The following is a 7,137-nucleotide window of genomic DNA, read 5'->3' as shown; positions in this document are numbered from 1 at the left end:
AGATATATACTGTGAGCAGTAAGGATAGAGTTATTTTAAGTGTTTATTCTATCCACTATGCATTCAAATGTGAAGTTTCTAACTAAGGTTGAAGGAGAATGAGAAGCAAACACTTAGCAGAAGTGTAAGAAGAGATCACCACAATAACGAGATAAGGAGCAGTTGGAGGAAGGTGCCTCATAAAGGCAAAGTATTCCTTCCAGCTGATTTTCCTATCTTGTGAAGACTGTGCCGAGATGTTAAATTCCATCAGGCAAACTTAGTGGAGAGGGACCTTGCAAATTAAGCCTGCATTTCAGCAGGCGAAGAATGAGACCTCCTGAAGCTCCTCTGATCTACTGACTCATGTCCAGAGAATTCAATAGTTTGAGCTACATTTGCGCCATACCTCAATCACAGTGTTAGCAGAGACCTGATGATCACCCGAGACTACATACACATTTCTGGAACATTCTACAGAAGGACTGAGTTCCTTCTTGGGAGGGGGCACATAGAATGTAATGGACTGCCCATTTGGGTGTGTGCACTCTCTCTGTTCTAATTTTCTCTTTTCCTTTATTTACCGCTCTTTTCAAGTTACATTAGAATGTATTGGAAGATGTATCATAATAGCTTATAGCTAATAAGGCATTTCATCAATAATTCTTCTCCCCAGGCAATTTTGAAGCTACTTCTTGTTTGAATTACATCGTTAACCAGTTGCTCAGTGTTGTTTCACCTTAATTTACCCCAAAGAGATCTTGAACCTTGCAGCCTCTACATTACCTCTAGATTAGAGTCGGGTCGCAAAAAAGGTTTATTAGACAATTCTATCAGTCTATATCTCATTTAAATCCAAGAATGAAGAAAATAATTTGATTTTAATTCTATTTATGGTTTTACCATATGAACACCATGCTGTGTTCACCATGAACAGACTGCTGTGAAAAGTGTATGGCACCAGTGTTAAACTCCATGTGATTTGTCAGAAGCTGCTCTACATTGCAAAATATATTTTATCTACATTCCCATGCGATGTCTTGTACAAGCATGTAGATCACTTCATAGTCTTATTACAAAAAAGAAATGTTTTAAAGAGCTTTAAAAGTCCTGGGCAATTTATGGTTCAGAAATCTTAAGGGAAATGAAATTATGTCATTTCTTCATCAGGAAGGCCTAAGTCCCAATGACACCAAGCAGCTCTGCAGATAGGATTCTACAATCTAATTAAATAGAAACACTGTCAACTTTCCAATTCTACAGACAACAGAGAAAAATGAACATGGGAGATGGACAATAATGGAAAAACTAGTTTTGAAGATTAACTCAAGACTTAGCTAGCAGAATTACATTATTATTTTTGATTCTTAAATTACATCAGCCATGTACAAATTGTTTTCTATCTTTTGTACTTTTTCAGAATTTCAAAAGTCACTCTCCTCTGATTTTTATATCAATTCTATCAAAATTATGTGGTTTTAGTTTTACATAATCTACTTTACATGTCTTGGGGATGGTCTAGTCTGTACCAGTATCAATATCTCTCTGACTTTTTGGAATGACAGAATGGTTGGGGTTGGAAGAACCTCTGAAGGTCATCTGGCCAAACTCCTATGCTCAAACAGAGGTACCTAAGGCAAGTTTTCAAGGACTATATCCAGGTGGATTTTGAAGATCATGTCATGAGTAAACTTGCTTGAGTGCACCCTCAGCAATTTTGGAGATGATATCAAGCTGTGGGCTGTAATTGACACACCAGAGGAACAGGATGCCATTCAGAGGGACCTAGACAGGCTTGAGCAATGAGCCCAGGTGAACCTTGTTGAGAGTCAACAAATCAAGTAACATCTTGCACCTGGAGTCAAGGCAGCTCACATTATCTATACAAAGTGGGAGATGAAAGATTTCAGCAGCCCTGCTGAAACAGACTTGGGGGTACTGGTGGATGGAAAGGTGGGTGTGAGCTCCTATCCCTGGAGACTTTCAAGTGAGGCTGGACCAGGCCCTGGGCAACATGATCTTGCGGTGCATGTCCTTGTTCATTGCAGGGGAGTTGACCTAGATTGCTCTCAGGGGTTCCTTTCAACTCTTAGGATTCTATGATGTCATGGTTCTACAAAGGAGATTCCAATGTCTCTTCAACTGTCCTGTGCTCTGTCATCTGTACAGTAAGAATGTTATTTTGTCTGGCAGATGTGAAATGAGTGCTATTTAAACTTGGAAACTTTAATGAATGCTACTATTGTCTTACACTTTCCTTGATAGTTCATTGTAATTCTGGAAGGTTTAAGAAGAAGGAAGCAATATTTTTTCATTGGCTGTTTTCAATTGTTTGCCTCATACAGATGTAATGTAATTTGAACTGGGTTTATCCTTTATTTTATTTCAAATGTCATAGTGCTTTTTAAAAAGCCTTTTACTTTCAAACTGAGCAGTAGCTGCCTTTCAATGCTACATGAGTGGATTCTTCTGTCAGGAATCTTTAGCTTGCTTATATACTTTTCAAAGTGTTTTGGTTAAACAGTATCAGTTATTTTTATGTTTTTATTATCAATCATTTATTCTCCTATTATATTTGTGTACCAATAGAAATAATTACTCTAAAATATTGATATAAACCCTGAAACGTTGATGACATCTGGGAAAAGTGGCTGACACACTGGAAGGCTGTGCTATCATTCAACAAGACCTAGGCAGACTGGAGCATTGGGCAGGCAGGTACCTCAAAAATACTATAAAATCTGTTGTTCCCTTTTGTTTTAAATTTTGATGTGTCTGAGATCCTCTACATCCTTCCTAGTTATATGATGCCCATAGATATCGGTATGTATAAATGATCAGTTTAGTGCATGGGAGTGTCTTTTTCTTTCTTTCTTTCTTTTTTCTTTTTTTTCAGTGTGAATTTGACTTATTTCACTGTTCTGAGTCTTTCAGTTCATTCTCAAGTATACCTATTTGTATCCTGTTTGAACAAAAGCAAAAAGATGACAGAAAATCAATCAGAATCGACTGCTTTTGTGTCACCTCTAGACACGGTGTGCATCTAATAGAAGGAACTGGTTCTGATTTCATTGCCTGTGGAGATGTGATGTAGATGTACAGTCCTAGAATTATGCAAAGAACAGCAAAGCAAAACCTACTCCTTTTCACTACATCAGTCAGTAGCACAAACAAGATGTTAAAGTTTTCTTAGCCTTTCTTAAGTTTCATAAAGGCTGTGATATGGAATCTTCTGTTTGTCTTTGAGGGAAAAGAGAGAGGATGAATTGTATGCAGTTTAATTTAATTTTTTTTTTTGAATATATTTTATGCTTGATTAGAATTGTTTGTTTTTTTTTTTTTTTTTTTACAGTGTGTTATGATGGTGTGAGGACAGTCAAATGTTGAAACAAGCTGCACTGTCCTTGGAGATATTCAAAACCTACCTTGTCATAGCCTTCGGCACTGTGGCTGATCCTACTTGGATAAATGAGGTGAACTAGATGACAAAAAATAAAAAACCAAAAATCTCCCTTCATCTGCCTAGCTTATCTCAGTCAATTATTTTAATGTCCTGTAAAGCAAGCAATAGAATTAAACTGGTCAAAGTAGAACTAGAGAATACTAAATCAATGGCTTTTTTTATTGCTGAAATTGTTTCAAGCTACAGGGTCATACGTGTATATATATTTTTAACGTTATTATTATTTTTTTTTTAATTCTGGAAGTCCAGTTTAAAGAGATGTCCAGAATTCTGCACTTAATCTGTTTTCTCCCAAGTATAACAGAAAAATAACAAGAGGACTTATTTTTCAAATCATTGTTTTATTCTACAATTTTAAAAGTAGCTGTTGTCTTACTGTTCTTTTTATCCTGCATTCTTTGAAATGCAGACTAATTGCACAGATTACTCAAAGCCTCACTTTCAATTCAAAATACCTGGAAGAGTCAGAAAGCATTATTGTCCAATATACAAAGGAAATGTAAAAATTACGGACTTCAAAGTAAGTTACTTTAAAGCTTTTTGAAAGCAAAACTATTAATTAATAGTACTGGTAATGTTTCTGATGTCATAATATCTTCCTCGCACAGAATAATTGAAACTCTAGTGTAGTTATAATAGCCTTAATATAATTTGGCAATGTGTGATGTAGTTCATTTGCTGTGTTATCATATTATTCTTTGAAGGAATTTGCATTCTTTGAAATAATTTCTTCTAATTGAAGGTGTCATGATTTTATGATTTTTGGTTATTGGTCTTCTGGACAGGTGCCTGGAACTGGAGCATTAACTCTTTAACTTCCAGTGCACTACATGATGTTATGATGTGGAATGCCAATAACCAAAAATCATAAAACCATGAAAGAAAGGGAAAATGTGGATGTAAAGCAGGAAAACATTTGGATCCTTTTCAGTCTTCATTACTTCAATAGCACTTTGTTTTTAAACTACTTTTACTACTTTAAACTTTTCTATATGTTAACTGTAAGTTGTAGTATGTTGAATTTCTCCAAAAAGCGTGAAATCAAGTTCTAGTTTTGCAACTAACATTTTTCCCCTTGAGCAGAAAATGCAGTGTAGGGGATGCATGGTCAGCACACCAATAAAACATATATATATATTTTTTTTACAAGCAAGGAAGTTAAACACAAAACACTAAAATATGATTATTTATGGCCAGAAGATAATTCTGTGTTGTCACTAAAAGCAAAGTTTCTGGCTCATGAATCCTTTAAGTTTATATTTTCCAGACTTCAGATGAGTATGTCATCTTTGCTTGTCTGCAGAGTGTTGAAGAAAAGGTAGAGCTGGCTGCTCTTTCTGAAGAATAAGTTGGAGGCTAGTCTGAGGTTTGGGGAGAAGTAGCACAAGCTGTACTGGCTAGTTGTACATGTCTGTGGACCAAAATACATCAGGCATATTTTCCCCCAGCTAACACTCTAGATAAAGTGAAGTATTTGATATTTTTAAAAAATTGATTTCTTCACATTTTACAGGGTAAATGTGAAGAATGATCCATCAAGGCTAAATTTGTATCATACAGGTTATATTTGTAACTTGTTTGTAATTTCAACTGTAGATACAAATTATATTTGTGTCTTTAGATAAGTACTTCTATCCATTTTTAACAATGACTTGTTTCACTGCAGTAATGATATTGAATTAACCACCAAACAAACACAGCAATAAAAGAGTCCTGGAGTCTTAGAAGTTCTGTCTAAATGAGAAAGACAAAAGGAATGTTATCTCCCACTTACAGATAGGGAACTGAAATGCAGAACAATTACTTAGTTTGCAAATGCTCTGCATAGGGAATGTATACATAATACAGTGGCACACAAAACGTAGATTCTATAGCTAGCCCTGAACAAGGTATATCTAGAATTGGAACCAGCATAGCTTTCTCATGAATAAGGTAGCTTTTCTCTACTGAGAACTAAACTGTGCAGTAGCATAGTTACCGTTATCCTGAGATATGAGCTAGCAGCCTTGCATGATAGACTACTGCCATGTGGACCTCATGACAGGTAATTATACTCAACAATTGCTAAATATTGAACCAAAATCTCAGATACCTATTTTCATAGTCCCATATTCTCATGGACTCATTTGGAAGAATGGAGGGGTGTGAAACAAGGAAACTGAAGTCATAGCCCCCTTCACAATTAAATATCTGATGAATTGATGCAGGAGCATTCTGAGAAGACATTTTAGACTTGAAGATTCTTCCACGTTCCTCCTGCTGTATCTATGTAGATTAGTGTTTTTGTTGTTATTGATGTTGTTTGTTTTTGTTTTTTTTTTCTCCTTAGTATGTTAGCTTTATTCTGGGGGTATAACAAGGTGCTTTAAGTAGTAGAAACGATTCCTCAAAATGCAGAGGCTAGCTATAGAGGGGGGTAGATTACACTTTTGGTGGAGTGGTCATCCAAGTTGCAGAATTCTGCAGAACAATTTTTGGAGGGGATTTACTTGATCCAAGTTAAGTTGCCATTGCAAGGAACCATGCAATTCACCCTCATTACACACTTACGTAGCAATCAAATATCCTCTCTGAGACATCTAATTTCCCAAATACCTGTTATATTATGCCAAGGTCCTTCTCTTTCAACAGTCTGTATCACAGCTTTCTATTATTTTCCATTAATTTGATTTTTTTTAACACATTTTTCTTCCTGTGTTTCCAAGTTGTGTTTAGAGCAAGACGTATTTCTAAATGGGGAAAAAGAAAAGGGAAAATACATACTTATTAAGCCTTATATTCCTTACTTTCTTATCCTTGACTCTTGTATTGACATGTTCAATTTCTCACTTGTCTTATTGCAAAATTTGGCAATAGAAATTAGTTGTTCAGTTTTCCCCAGAAAGTTATGATTAAGCACTTTTATCTGTAGCTGTATCCAAAGAGGCCAGCATGCTATTACTTTTGTTCAGTTATGGATAAACATCTTTTCTTCCTCTAAGTCTCATCACATTCAGAATTTGAGATTAAAAATGATATTCAACTAATTATTTGTGACTTAGAATGACATTTATTTATTCATGTATTTATTTATTTATTTTTGCTTCTTGTAGAATCAAAAAAGAAATAATTTTTAAAAAGAACAGTTTTGTCATGGGATCTTAATGAAAATGTAGTGAGTTAAGCATTTTTGGAAGAATGCTGTTGACCTCTTCTTTTTTTATTGGATAAAATATGATCCCTATGCAAGTGGTAAAATGTTAACTCCTTATTGAGTATTTCCTGTAATACTACCAAACTTAGTTGTTTTCTTCACACGTGATCAATGCTGAAGCACAAATATTAACAACTTGAAATCTTCTTGCTCACAATGAATTTTAAAATGCTACGGAGAAATTGCTTTTCAATCTTTACCAGCTAACTAAGTAGAAAAAAAAATTACACTGACACACACTCTGTTATGCACACTTTGATGATAAGTAATAAACTTACACATAACAGAATCATTTCCCTTTGAATGTTCACATTCAAATAATTGTTGGGAATTGTTAGGATTTTTTTTTGTCTCATTTTGGAGAAAGATTAAAATAAAAAGAGTTGATGCCACAAACATTGTATTGTGACTTAAAGAATTATAAAAATTGATGTAATATTTCATGACCTAGTCTTCTTCTCTTTTAATTCCTAAGTCTCAAATCATAAATTTACAGTAAAAA

General features: G+C 34.8%; 1 long non-coding RNA gene across 1 annotated transcript; it reads left to right on the top strand.

The window, feature by feature from the left end:
* Positions 1-1,457: 1,457 nt before the first annotated feature.
* On the top strand, positions 1,458-3,643 carry LOC109367377. The gene is made up of 3 exons (XR_002114475.2): positions 1,458-2,147; positions 2,569-2,697; positions 3,332-3,643. It is a non-coding gene; the product is annotated as an uncharacterized LOC109367377 (long non-coding RNA).
* Positions 3,644-7,137: the final 3,494 nt, after the last annotated feature.

Source organism: Meleagris gallopavo, chromosome 4, assembly GCF_000146605.3.
Source record: "Meleagris gallopavo isolate NT-WF06-2002-E0010 breed Aviagen turkey brand Nicholas breeding stock chromosome 4, Turkey_5.1, whole genome shotgun sequence".
NCBI lineage: Eukaryota > Metazoa > Chordata > Aves > Galliformes > Phasianidae > Meleagris > Meleagris gallopavo.
The sequence above is the reverse complement of the archived record's forward strand: the minus strand, read 5'-3'. Positions and strand labels throughout refer to the sequence as shown.